We start from the raw sequence: 14005 nt of genomic DNA, 5'->3' as shown, positions 1-14005 counted from the left end.
AAAAAATATATATATATATATATATGAACTAGATAGAGGTGGTGGTTGCACAACACTGTGAATGTACTAAATGCCACTGAGACTTACACTTTAAAATGGTTAATTGTATATTATGTGAATTTCACCTCAATAAAAAATGATTTGCAAAAGAAAATAAATTCAGTTATACATTCAACCGACAACCTTGTGCTGGGTATTGAGAACATGGAAATGAATCAGACCTGGTTCCTGCCAGTGCTGGTAGAGCCCATAGCCTTAGATGCTGAGATGCGGCAGTTGAACCCAGAACTTGAACATTGCCCTCTGAAATTTACCTATCGGCTGGGTTCTCTCATGGGTTCCCACCATACAGACTGCCAGGGGGTACTGCCCCTTCCATCTCAGTGATTGGAATGCATCCTTTGAGTAACTTCGCCATGGAGAAGTCTGACAATCACTCCCTCTGTCGTGTGATCAAGCCTGTTATCAATGGTGATGAGTCATGCTGACGGAATGTTCCCTTGATATAATGCAATGAGAGTGGCACTTCACCTCTGTGACCTTCCTCGCAAGAACTCAACCAAGTCTAATCATGAGAAAACCAACAGCAAAGCCCAAATTAACAGTCTGCACAATACCTGATGATGAATACTCAAAACTGTCAAGATCATCAAAAGCCAGGAGAGTCTGAGCAACTCTCTCAGACCAGGAAGAAAGGATGGAGGCATGATGTTTAAGTGTAACGTGGCACCTTGGATGGAATCCTGGGACAGAAAAAGGACATTAGGTAAAAATGAAGGAAATGTAAATAAAGTATGGATTTTAGTTAATAATAATTTACTAATACTGGTTCATTTGCCGTGGCCAATATAAGACGTTAGCAGTAGAGGAAAGTGGGTGAGGATATACGAGAACCCTCTGTACCATCTTTGCAACTTTTCTGTGCATCAAAAACTATTCTTTTAAGAAGTTTGTCTACTTGTTCTAAAATTTTATTTTAAATTATTATCCTTAAAAATTGCTTCCTTAAAATGGCTGTAACAGGCTGTTCAGATAGAGGTGACAATGGGGACATGAATGGGGTGGAGTGTGACCTACTAAACAGTTTGTTGTGTAAGGTATCATTTGTTCTCCAGGTGCTAACTGACTCCAGGGTGAAACATAGGGCCTTGCCTGATCTCCACCCTCCCCTTCTAGTTCCTGACCTGCCTCTTTTTGATAGGCCCCTGACTTGGGTACATCCTTATAGACACCAATATCTTCAATATCTTCAAAAGTCCAGACTAAGAGAGTCAGGGTCTGGCCAGGCAAGGTGGCTCGTGCCTGTAATCCCAGCACTTTGGGAGGCCGAGATGGTGGATCACCTGAATTCAGGAGTTCGACACCAGCCTGGCCAACATGATGAAACCGCATCTCTACTAAAAATACAAAAATTAGCCACATCTAGTGGTGTGTGCCTATAATCCCAGCTACCCAGGAGGCTGAGGCAGGAGAATCACTGGAACCTGGGAGGCAGAGGTTGCATTGAGCCAAGATTGCCACTGCACTCCAGCCTGGGTGACAGAGTGAGACTCTGTCTCAAAAAAAAAAAAGAGTCCGGGTCTCTCTTCTGTAGCCATAAGATCCTACAGCAGTTCTGCTTCCCAGGCCCTGGATCACACATCTTCCCCAGGGCACTTACACCAGGAAGAACTTTAGATGAGCCATTTCACTGCCTTCCCACAGGGGTGCGGCCTCATGGCCCCATGGTTATGTTCTAAGTCAACAGTAGAATGACATCTTAATCCAGCATAATATCCACTGATGCTCCCGCCCACTAGCCAAGGGCCATTTCCTCCTCTGCTGAGTAGAGAAGGTTGGTACATAAGGGTATCACAGACACCATCAATTTGCTCAGAAGGGCATCACCATGCCTTCGACTGGCATGGTGATGCCAGTGGTTAAGAGGAATGATTTGGAATAGACAACCCTACATTCAAATCCTGATTCTATCACTTATTCGTTTATTTAAACCCTATGACCCTCAGTTTCCACAACTGTAAAATACAGGTAATAAGGGTCTGGACTATTGAAGGTATTGGTAATCCGGAATGTCACTGGCAGAGGGTCTAAAAGTCTCTCCTCTGTGGTTTCCATCGTTTACCTTTTGAAAGTTGAATCTCCAGGCCAGTGCAGTGGCTCACGCCTGCAATCCCAACACTTTGGGAGGCCGAGGTAGGCAGATCACTTGAGGTCAGGAGTTTGAGACCAGCCTGGCCAACATCGTGAAACCCTGTCTCTACTAAAAATACAAAAATTAGCAGGGCGTGGTGGTGCACACCTGTAATCCTAGCTACTTGGGAGGCTGAGGCAGGAGAATTGCTTGAACCCGGGAGGTGGAGGTTGCAGTGAGCCGAGATTGTGCCACTGTACTGCAGCCTGGGCAACAGAGTGAGACTCTGCCTCAAAAAAAAAAAAAAAAGGAAGTTGAATTTCCAGTCTCCTGATGTTTGTGTTCTCTCTGAGTCCTCGAAGCTCTCCGACAGTGGTTCTGTGAGCACAGTAGTGGGCTCCGCTGTGGCTAGGAGTGCAATTCAGCTCAAAACTCCTCTGGAGCAGCTGGGGGAAGTCCAGGAGGGTCTGATACTTGCCCATCCTGACATTTTCACCCCTAATCCTCTGTCAGTGACATTCCCTGTCATGTCATTTACCTGAAGGTTTGTGAACCTCTGGCAAGTTGCGGGGAGAAAGTAAGCAAGAGAAAGCAGCAAGGGTTCACTGGCTCACCAGCCTCCCTTCTGTTCTAACAGTGACCCACAGTGGAAAGAGGACAAAGGCTGTCAATGCCATTTTGGGGAATCATATTTGAATGATTACCTTGTGCTAGGAACCTTGAGCCTTCCTTTCCCAAGCCCTTGGCTCCCAGGTCAAGTGGGAGAACTCTTCTAATTCTTTTGTGTCTCTGAATCTTGTCTCCATAATCAAACTAGAAATTACCCATAGGACATATTTCCTTCTCTTCTTGACTCTCTTTATCAAATGTTGACCTACAAACCTACTGTAAATATCCCCAGAGAGATATATCATTCCCTGGGTAAGGAAAACTATCGTTGCCATTGTCAGTGGTGAGACTCCATAATCACTATCAAGAATCACTACCTTTACCACACCATCAACCATCATAGCAAATTCTGCTCTCCTCAAAGTGCCTTTAATGATAGTTGTAATTTATTGAACACCTAGTATGTGTCAGATACTGAAACAAGGGCTTTCCATGTATAATCTCAATAGAATTATCTAAAGTCCGTGTTCTTAATAAACAACGCTGTTCCAGCCCTGGTCCAGGAGTGTAAAACCCTCCTTCCTTTTGCTGGGAGCGTTTGCATGTGCTGTTGTTGCTGTGTTTTTGCCACTGTGAACACTGCACATGGACAGGCCCTAGAAGACCATCCCAGGGTGTGTGGGAGCCCCTGGGGTAGGGGGACAGACCTGGGAAACTGAGCTGGGCACCAAGCATGCCAAAGGTCTCAGCTCTGCCCATGAACTAAGGGCTGGCAATGACCTTGGAACCAGAAGCTGGCATAACCAGAAAATCAGTGAAACTCCACTAGAAGACAGGGACTTTAAACAGGGCTTCAGGCTCCTGTCAAAACTCTTGGATGGAGCTGATGAGAAGTCCACAGCCTGCAGGGAAATGGCACCTGCTCCCAAAGCCACAAGTCCATTAGTGATACAGAAGCCAGCAAAGAAAGAGAGAACTGGCTGGATCTTGAAGCCAGTAGGGGGAGAGGAAAGGATGACAAGGGATTTGCCTATGGCCAGACTTGACTCAGACAGTTACTGGTGAGGAGACTGTCACAGAGGAGCACTCAAGGTCTTGTGCATGCCTGTACCCAGCACTCCTTTATATTTTACAGGGCTGTCATCAGGTGACTCATCACTGAAACCGCCCCATGTCTATCCCAGTGCAAACCTGCCCGGAATCAGGCACATACCTACAGAGGCCAGGGAGGTCCAGGAGGTCTAAGACATGAGCCAATGTGACATGAGCTCCTGGAGCCCTCCAGTGTGCCAAACATTAGCCCTTTCATTGAAGGACTGTGAGGAGGCCCAGGCAGTACACCAAGGGGCAGCCAGGGTGTACTTGGAGGTCTCAGGGCTGCTACAGCTGTGCCATTGTGTACTGACTGCACATCAGCTCCAATTATACCCTGGCATCCAGCACTGTGCCTGGCACATAGTAGGTGCTTATTGAGCACACAAATGAGAGGGTGAAAGGTCCCTGCCCTATAGGCATTCACAGTCTAGCAGGGGAGGCATGGCACACTGCAAACCCGTGAAGAATCTTCCCCAGTGGTAGCCTTGGATTTTGGCCATTGGATACCTTGAGGTAGCGAAGTATGTCCAGGACCAGGTGGAGGGTGGTGCGTGGTGGGTGGTGTGAGGGCAGGCTGCAGGGGAATGCTGCGTGCATGCATGCACAGGGCTCAGCTGTCCCAGGAGTGCTAGGGAACTGCATGACTCAGGACAGGGCGGCAGGCTGAAGGAAGGGTGGGGCGACCCAGGATAGTGCCAGTGAACCCATGGGGAACCAGTCTCAAACCTGCCTTCCTGCTTCCCTTCCTCCGTCCACAGTTTACTGCTCCGGGCAAAGTCTGCTGCAGTTCACAGAGAAGCAACAGCTTTGATGGCATCTGCAACCTAAGTCATAAAGATCAAAGTGGGATAAAGCTGGAGTGAGTTTCTGAGTTCCAAAATAAGTAACATCTCAGAGATTACTTTAAAAAATAGAGGCAGCTCAGTGCAACAGAAGGAGCTTGAGCCTCAGCATTAGACAAATCTGAGTTAAAATCCTGGCTTAGCCACTGTAGCACCTACACTTCCCAAGCCTCAGTTTCTTCTTTAATCTGGGCACTGGAGATGGTGTCTGTAGGGGGGCCTGGCTCATTTAGCCAGGGCTCAGTGAAGGGTAGGTAGGCATGGCCCTGTCACAGTCATTGCAGGGTCCCCGACCACAGCTGTGAAGGGGTCTGGACAAGCAGATGCTAAATGCCACTGGGACCTGCATACAGGGAGAAAGTCACTCATCTCTTCTAATACTGGAAAGAGATTGTGACTACCTACTAAAATTGCCCCAAGCAACATTCTATGCAGAGGAGAAAGAACAATGTGGTGTGACTAGTCCTTCCAGCCTCAGTGGAACAGCCACACAGTATTTCCCGTCTATCAGCTCCCTATCAATTCATCTCCTGTGTCAGGTTATTGGCCAGGGCAAGAGGGAATGAGAGGAGAGGAAGATCCAGTCCCTGACCCCTGGAAATGCAGACTCTTGCAGGGCCAGATTCTCGTGAGCAGTGGCATGCCATGATGCCAAGCCTCACCAGGTCCAGGCCACGGCCGGAGCTGCCGAGTTCAGGCTGTTTGCATGGTGACCTCTCAGACTTAGTCAGCGTCCCCACCATCCCCAGCTTTAGTTGCATCATTGCACTCTCACTTATGCCACTAATATTCACTGAAGCCTGCTCTGTGGTAGGGCCCGAATACAACAGAACATGTCCTCTGCCTGCATAAAGCCTCCGTGACATGGACCAGTTGGTCCCAGTGAAAGGGCGATTCATTCTCTCCTGTTTTGTGATTGTGTGTCTGCCTCCCCACCAGACCGTGTGCTCCATGGAGCAGGGGCTGTGCCTGTCCTGATCACTGTCGGCTCCACTGTCCTAATCACTGCCCAGAGTCTGCTCCAAAGCCTCCTCCAGAGACGGTGCTCCATTGATTGAACAGCTCCATGAGGAGGAGGGTGACTGACAGCACTCTGGGAACCCAGAGGAGGAAGTCACAACGCTAAGGGATAGCCAAGAAAGGGCTCCTGGCAGAGGTGGTGGGTAGAGTTTGTATAGGATGGAAAGAGGCAGGGCTGGAACAAGCAAGGGCGTGGCAGTAGGAATGAGGTTGAGCTTTGCAGGAGTTCTGGGGAAGAGAGGTGGCGAGGTTAGCTGAGTGCAGGCCAGGGAGAGTTCAGGTGCTGCCTCTTGGGGTCTTGGGGTCTCTCTGCCTCTCTACATAGCTCTTAGTTTCCCCTAACCCCAGGGTTCTCAGTCCCTCATCCCCCTACCTTCCAACAAATCAAGAAGTTCATGGATAAGGGACCCTGAGGGCAGCAAGGGAGGTAGTGAGAGCTCCAGTTGTCTGAGTCTAAGACCTTCCTCTGATGAAGTCCCAGCTCCAATTACCTTTCCCACCTAGCATGGCCGGAGAAAGTACAAGACGCCCAGTCAAATTTGAACTTCTGATAAACAGTGAATAATTCTTTAACATAACGGATATTTGGGACATGTGCTTATACTAAAAAGTTATTCATTGCTAATCTGAAATTCAAATTTAACAACATATCCTGTATTGACATTTGCTAAACCTTGCAAACCCTCCCTTGACCTCCGCTTTTCAGCATCTGTCATTCACCCCTGCCCTGAGCCCCCAGGAACCAACAGAGGTTGTGGGCCTCCTGCAACATACTCAACGAAACAGAAATTCAGAGCTGCTAGGAACACTGAAGCTTATCTAGCCCCATTGCTCCCCCTATAAGTGGACTAGGAGGCCGAGGCCCAGAGGGAGCAGGCACTGGCAGGTCCTTGGGCACCTCTCAACAACTTGACTGGAACTTGGGCCTTCATGACAGCAGGAGGACCCTTGGCTGGGGGCTTCTTAGGAAAGGCCAGGGCCCTCCTGTTTATCATTCTGGGGCAAGGCAAGGCAGGGAGTCTCCAGGTTTCTGCCCTGACCCTGGGCTGTGGTTTCCTGGATCTTGACACCCCCAAGTGAGTCACCTCCACCTCCCAGGCTACATCTGACTCAGTGCCAAGGCCCTGGGGCTCCTCAGCTCTTACCTGGCTCCCAGCTTGGAGGAGCCAAGTGGGCAGGTTGGGGTGGCTCTTGGGCAGGACTTTGTGGGAGGGACTAGACCTCGTGAGAGGCTCATTTCCCCACAGTCCTCCTCAGGCCCTGGTAATGGTCCAGTCAAGGGCAGCCCTCAGAAACTCCCAATGGTGCGGCTGGGCGCAGTGGCTCACACCTGTAATCCCAGCACCTTGGGAGGCAGAAGCGGGCAGATCACTTGGGGTCAGGAGTTCAAGACGAGCCTGGCCAACATGGTGAAACCCCGTCTCTACTAAAAATACAAAAGTTATCTGGGTGTGGTGACGGGAGCCTGTAATCCCAGCTACTTGGGAGGCTGAGGCAGGAGAATTGCTTGAACTCGGGAGGTGGAGGTTGCAGTGAGCCAAGATCGCACCACTGCACTTCAGCCTGGGTGACAGAGTGAGACTCTGTCTCAAAAAAAAAAAAAAGAAACTCCCAGTGGTGCAGCTAGAGCTGAGGAGAAGGTGGAGTGCCTGGTGGCAGGCGGGGTGGGGGTACATGGGTCGGGGGTAGGGACATAGATTTGATTAAAATCACTCAGCCCATCAGGCCTGCAGGGCCATTCTGTCAAGTGGCCATTCCCCGCTCCCCACTGAAGGTGCCCATCCCTCTGGGCTCTGTTTCTTCCTCTCATCTTTCCATTGTTATGTTATGTATTAGTTTGCTTATTGTCAATGTCTAGTTAGAACATAAATCCTGTTCACTGTTTCAAGATCATAAAACAGTACCTGGCTCAACAAGCTTTGTGGAAATTGCCTTTACTGCATTTCACCTTGTGTGGAACATGGCCCCTGATGCCACAGTCCCCCACCCTCCCATGAGCATCTCAGCATCTGCCAGGAGACTGGCTGTGTGCAGAGCTTTGTGTTCCCCCGGTCCAGGTTCCAGTTCCCTCCTCTGATTACAGCCCAGCCTGGGTCCTGGGACTGAGAAAGTAAAAGCACAGGGTTGGGGCAGACAGACAGACAGTGGGTTTAGGGTGCTGCTCAGGGTGGGGCTCTCACCTGCCTGCCCCAGTGCTTCCACCTGAATCACACAAGCCCACAGCACCTAGGCGTGGCCCAGGAGCTCAATCCCAGGCCCACACGGAGCTGACCCCTCCCAGCCAGTCGGGCTGAGGGTACAGCACTGAGCCAGAAGCTGATGACCTGTCTGCCTTGGCTTGTGACCTGCCAGATCCCTAGGCCTTGCCGGGCCTGGCTCTGTCTGTTTGTACAGTGATGGCTCTGGGCTGACTGGTCTCTGAGGCTTGCCAGCTCAGCCCACCCATGGCTTTTTCCTACCCCTTATCTACCTCTAAACCTCTGTGCCAGCCACTCCTGCATTACCCTGGGGGTACTCCTGAGCCAAGGATCTTGGACCCTCCCCTTCACCCTAGTCAGACCCTTTGCTGACCCTTCTCTGGGACCCAAGTCCTGGTCCTATCTGTCTTGGGGACCATAGGCAGTTGGTGCCAAAGACTGTCCCCAGGATACTTGGGATACTTTAAAGTCATCCAGTAAAATGTCATTCAGGGAAAATCTGTCCACATTTACCTGGCTCCAGCCCTCTAATCAATCCTCCTTTGGGACGCCTGCTCCCCTGACATGTCCAAAGCTGATGAACTCTTTATCTTTCCCCAGACCTGCTCTTCCTGTCACAACCTCAGCAAGAGCATCACCAACCAGCCGGTCACCTGGGCCAGGAACCCAGAAGCCACCAAGCCTCCTCTCACTTTCTGCCTGCCCTCCTCCCATCCTTAACTAAATCCTGGCCACCCCTCTGTGCTATCCTGGGGACTGTCCACCTCTCACCTTCCGCAGAACTGCCCAACTTCATCCTTCATCTTTTCCTCCTGAACCTCAAAAGCAGAGGGCCCTTTGACACTGCTGTCTGCCTTCAGTCCATGCTTCATGCAGCAACCAGAGAGGGACTCTGCTGGCCACACACCCAGCCTTGTCACTCCCCTGCTCAAAACCCTTCCATGGTTCCCACTGCCCTCTGGATAAGGTCTGGCTCCTTGGCCTGGCATTCGAGGCCCTCCAGGCTCTGGACCCTGCCAGCCTTATCAGCTCATCTCATGTGGCTGTTCGACTTGCGGCCAAGCATCCTCCAGCTCTCAGCTGTGGCTCACGATGTTCCCTCCACCTAGGAGGCCTCTATTCTTCCACATCTTTAGGTTCCTCCATCCTGAATCATCTGGAGAGTCCGCTCTGGGAATTGACTCCTTATTTAGGGAGGCTGGATAAACAAGGCTTTTCTCAGGCTGCATGTGTGTTTTTAGACTCAGTCAACATTTATCTATTTATTCAGGTACTCAGCCTTTCAAAAAGGATTTGAGGTGGGCTATTCAATATTGATTGTGGACTACCATGTGCAGCAAAGTCCAGTGTGCACACACACACTCATTCACACACAAGGCCAGGGCACCATGAGAACCAGGAACCAGGCAGAAGCTTGCCAAGGCCTCATGGGGCCAGTGTGAGGATGAGGCACCTGGATTCAGAGGGAGGCCCACCTGGCTCAGGGTAACACAGACAGATATGGGGTTGAGGGTTCAAATCTGAGGTTTTCTGAGCCCAGTTCACAGGGCTGCCCCTGGAGGACTGAAGCCCAGCCCTGTCTTTAGAAAGTTCCTTGGTTATATGTAGAGAGGGGGCTCTGGAAAATTAAACAAAGCCCACCAGACAGCTCACCTCCCCACAGGGTGCTCAGTGTCCCATCTTATTTAGCCCCCTAGGGTCAGGGAGGAAGCAGGAGCTGGAGATGAGGGGAGGATTTGGAAAGACAGAAGGTAGTAACAGAGGCAGCAAAGGCTGCAGGTGGGGGAAGGAGACCCATAGCTTCCCTCCGTGGCCCCTGCTTGCATTTCCCTTCCCTTTTGCCCACGTCAGCTTCAAGATCTGTTCCTCTTTTCTTCTGCAACATTACTGGCTGGGGGCAGGCTGGGGTGAAGACTGTGGTAGCTGCTGAACCTCTAGGTTCTCATGGGAGAGAACCTAGGCCCCAGCCGAGTGGCGGCCCTGTGGGCACTGCAGACTCCAGAGTTCCCAGCATGCTTTCCGGCCCTTTTCTCCTCCTCTGTACCCCCAGCTAGTCTGTGAGCAGGTATCACCACACCCTTTCCGAGGGGAGGAAACCAAGGACCAAAGCGTTGGTGACAGAGGAAGGACTCCATCCCTTTGTTCTCAGAAGCTAAAATCCTCCCTCTAGAAAGTATCCCAGGTGTGGCTGGGTACGGTGGCTCACACCTGTAATCCCAGCACTTTGGGAGGCTGAGGTGGGCAGATCACCTGAGGTCAGACCAGCCTGGCCAACATGGCGAAAACCCATCTCTACCAAAAATACAAAATTACAAAATTAATAAAAATACAAAATTAGCCAGTTGTGATGGTGGGTGCCTGTAATCCCAGCTACTTGGGAGGCTGAGGCAGGGAGAATTGCTTGAACCTGGAAGGCGGAGATTGCAGTGAACCGAAATTGCGCCATTGCACTCCAGCCTCGGTGACAAAGCGAGACTCATCTCAAAAAACAGAAAGTATCCCAGGTGCCATCTGCTCCTAATCTCTGACAGCCTGGCACAGTAACTGAGTTCAGAAATATGTGTTGGGTTGGCATCAGAGAGGGCCGCTGAGAAGGGGCCTCACCTGTCTGCATCCTCCAGGCATGGAGGCACCAATACTCAGTCTTGATCTCCATGGGCTGTTCTAAATCCTGGGCTCCTCTGCGGTTTCACATACTGGGCATGGGACGTGGAGGTCAGCTCAGTGGGACTCTCCAGGCAGTGGGGAGGGCGGACAGGGGACAAAGATTCTAGTTTCATCTTTTGCAGCCAAAGGTGGGGCTGGCCTGGCCCACTCCTAGGTGACCCTAACTGACCCCAACAGTGAGTGGCTGGGAACTGACCCAGGCTGAGCTGAGGCAGCTGTCAAAGCAGCCCTAAAATTAGCCCCAACAGGGATAGGGAGGGGGGATCTGGCCCAGGCTTCAGGCTCCCATGGCCCCAAGGGACTGAGCCCACACCCCACTCAAGATGGAAGAGGTCAGCCAGAGTTTTGGCAGTGACCTACCCGGAGGCTGGGAGGGGAGATTCACAAGCTAGGATGAACATGGTTCAGAAGGGGGATCAATGGGCAGGAGGCACCCCCTGCTAGTTTCTTGGATCCTATGTGGCTCCCAGCCCCAAGCCCTTCAGAGCCCTGAGAGGAACCAAGGAGAGACTTCACTATTTTTGTTCTCCTAGAACAGGATTGAGGGGGCCAGCCTATCCTTCCAAGGCTGAACTGGATAACCTCACACCTTAGCATTGGCTCCCAAGAGCAGAGGAGGAGCCAGGAGGTGTGTTAGCCTGATTGATAGAGGTGTGGATTGGAGACACCTGGGACAGGCCCAAAGTCAGCCTCATCCTGCCCAGGCATGCAGCTCCACCCACTTTCCTCTGCTCTGCCTTAGTGCTCTGAGAATCTTATTTAAAATGCAGATCCTGGCTGAGTGTGGTACCTCATGCCTATAATCCGAGCACTTTGGGATGCCAAGGAGGGAGAATCACTTGAGGCCAGGACTTTGAGATCAGTCCTGGTAACATAACAAGACCCCACCCCATCTCTACAAAAAACTTTTTAAAAAATTAGCTGGATGTGGTGTCATGTGCCTATAGTCCCAGCTACTTGGGAGGCTGAGGCAGAAGCATTGCTTGATCCTGGGAGTTCGAGGCTGCAGTGCGCTATTGAGTATGATTGTACTACTGCACTGGAGCCTGTCGCTGACAGAGCGAGACTCCATCTCTAAAAACAAAACAAAACAAAATCGGGGCCGGGCGCAGTGGCTCATACCTGTAATCCCAGCACTTTGGGAGGCCGAGGTGGGTGGATCACGAGGTCAGGAGATCAAGACCATCCTGGCTAACACGGTGAAACCCCATCTCTACTAAAAAAAAAAAAATAGCCAGGCATGGTGGTGGGTGCCTATTGTCCTAGGAGACAGGAGAATGGCATGAACCTGGGAGGCGGAACTTGCAGTGAGCTGAGATTGCGCCACTGCACTCCAGCCTGGGCGACAGAGCAAGACTCTGTTTCAAAAAAAAAAACAAACAAACAAACAAACAAACCAAAACAGATCATGATTCAGAAGAAGATCTGGGGTCAGGTATGAGATTCTTCAAGATTCTAACAAGGTCCCAGATTGGCCTGCAGATCACACTTTGAGCACAAAACTCATTTCCTGGGCAGCTTGGGTGGACCCCAAGGCCAGGGCCCCGTCTTCTCCTATACACAGGTATCCCTACCACAGGTAACCCCAACTCCCATCTGCAGTAGAGCCTGGCATGAGCATATGGGCACCCAGTATACTAGGTGGCTGGCTGGTTTACTGTGGGTTCCTGCATGGGCAGTAGGTGTGTGTGGTAATCCCCGGGCCTCTGTGTCTACTGCATGTCTCTTGTTACATGTGTAAAAAGTGTACAAAGATGCACGTATACAATAATGATGAAATAAAAATAGCTAAAGTTTAAAAAGTAGATAATCTTTATTGAGCACTATGCCCAGGGAAGGTACTAGAAATGTTACACTCAGTATTTTATTTAATTCTCATAACAACCCCTGTGAGATGAGAAAACCGAGGCTCAGAGAGGTTAAGTGACTTGCTCAAGGTCACACAGCTGATAAGCAGCAGTAAGGACTGGAATATGCATGTGCACCCGTGCACCCAGTGCGCCCATCTTGGTGCACGTGAGCTTGTGGGCATGTGTGCTGTTGAGTGGGCACAGGTGATGCAGGAGGTGAGCAGCCGCAAGGATGGGGTGGGCGGGGTAAGAGCCATGCACAATGATTCAGAGTGTGAGCTTTCCGCAGGTAGGGAGACAGGAGACCCAGGTGGAGGGAGATGCAGGCAGGAGCCAGCAAGTCTGGGCTTGAGTCTTCATACTGCGGGGCCAGCTTTGACTTCCTCCTTTGTGAAATTAGTGTGATAATATTTGCCTCACGAGGCTCTGCTGTGAGAAAGAAACGCAATAATAACACAAAGTGTGCCACGCGGGCCTGCCTGGCACACAGCAGGCACTCAAGATGTGTGAGCTGGCCCTTCCTTCCCCTAGGGACTGAACTGCTTGGGAGTGACTTGTGCCCTGACTGGTAGCAGCCAGCTCACTGGATTAAAGGAGGCATCCTGGGGAGGGCTGGGGACAAGTGGTGAAAAGGCATGGAGCGTGGAGTGGGTTGCAGCTGAGGGAGCACCCAGGGAGGGACGGACATTTGAACAGAGCTCAGAGACTGGCCCACCACCTTTCCCTTGGCAGAGACAGGAGAAGCTGCAAGGCTGGAGATACCCCAACTCCGGAGAAGCCCTCTCAGGAAAGCAAACACCCTGTCCCTTGACTCAGCCTTCAGCTATGCCAGACACATCAGCCCTCACGGTCCTGCAGGCCATGCCCACTGGAGACCAGATCTCCTCTGGGCCGGGCCGGACATCGTTTAGGCTGGGCCTTCGGAAGTGCCCAGTGACTCACTTACCCTTCCTCCATCCACAACCCGATCTTGCTCCTGGAGCTGGAGTCCCCTGAGGCTGCCCACACGTGGGTGGCTCCCAGAAGGTGGAGCTGTGAGGCATCATGGGGCAGACCCTTACCCCTCAGCAAGTCCGCTGCCTAAGTCCCTCCTCGTGGGTGGTGAGCTGCCTCCTGCAGGGCTCTGTGGCAAGCAGGTGGTTGCCTGGGTGGGTGTCAGTCTCCCCTGGGACCTGGAGTGGAGGGGCACCCAGGTGGATCCCCCAGGCCATCCAGAAGCAGGTGCTGGGAGTGGAACCCCAGGCACACAGTTGCCGAGAACTGGCTTGCCGTGGGAGGCTGGATTGAAGTGCTGGAGGACCAGAGGACTCACAACATCCACCTCCATCATCTTCCGCGTGAGGAGTCTCAGCCCAAAAGAGGGCCATCACCAGGCCGGGATCATCTGCAGAAGGCACAGATCCCACCTCAGCCACCCATCCACATTGCTGATGGGAGAACGTCCAGAGGCAGCTGTGGAAGGGTTGCTCTGTCGCCTTCGTGTGGCAGCAGGGGAGAAAGGCAGGGCTGGGCAGAGGTGGATGGGCATCTCTGGGTGGGGTGACTCCAGTGTGAAGTGCCCTTCCTGGGTAATAGGGTGAGGGCTCTCTCCAC

This window comes from Pan troglodytes, chromosome 9 (assembly GCF_028858775.2).
Source record: "Pan troglodytes isolate AG18354 chromosome 9, NHGRI_mPanTro3-v2.0_pri, whole genome shotgun sequence".
NCBI classification, from domain to species: domain Eukaryota; kingdom Metazoa; phylum Chordata; class Mammalia; order Primates; family Hominidae; genus Pan; species Pan troglodytes.
Note: the sequence above shows the minus strand (reverse complement) of the source record.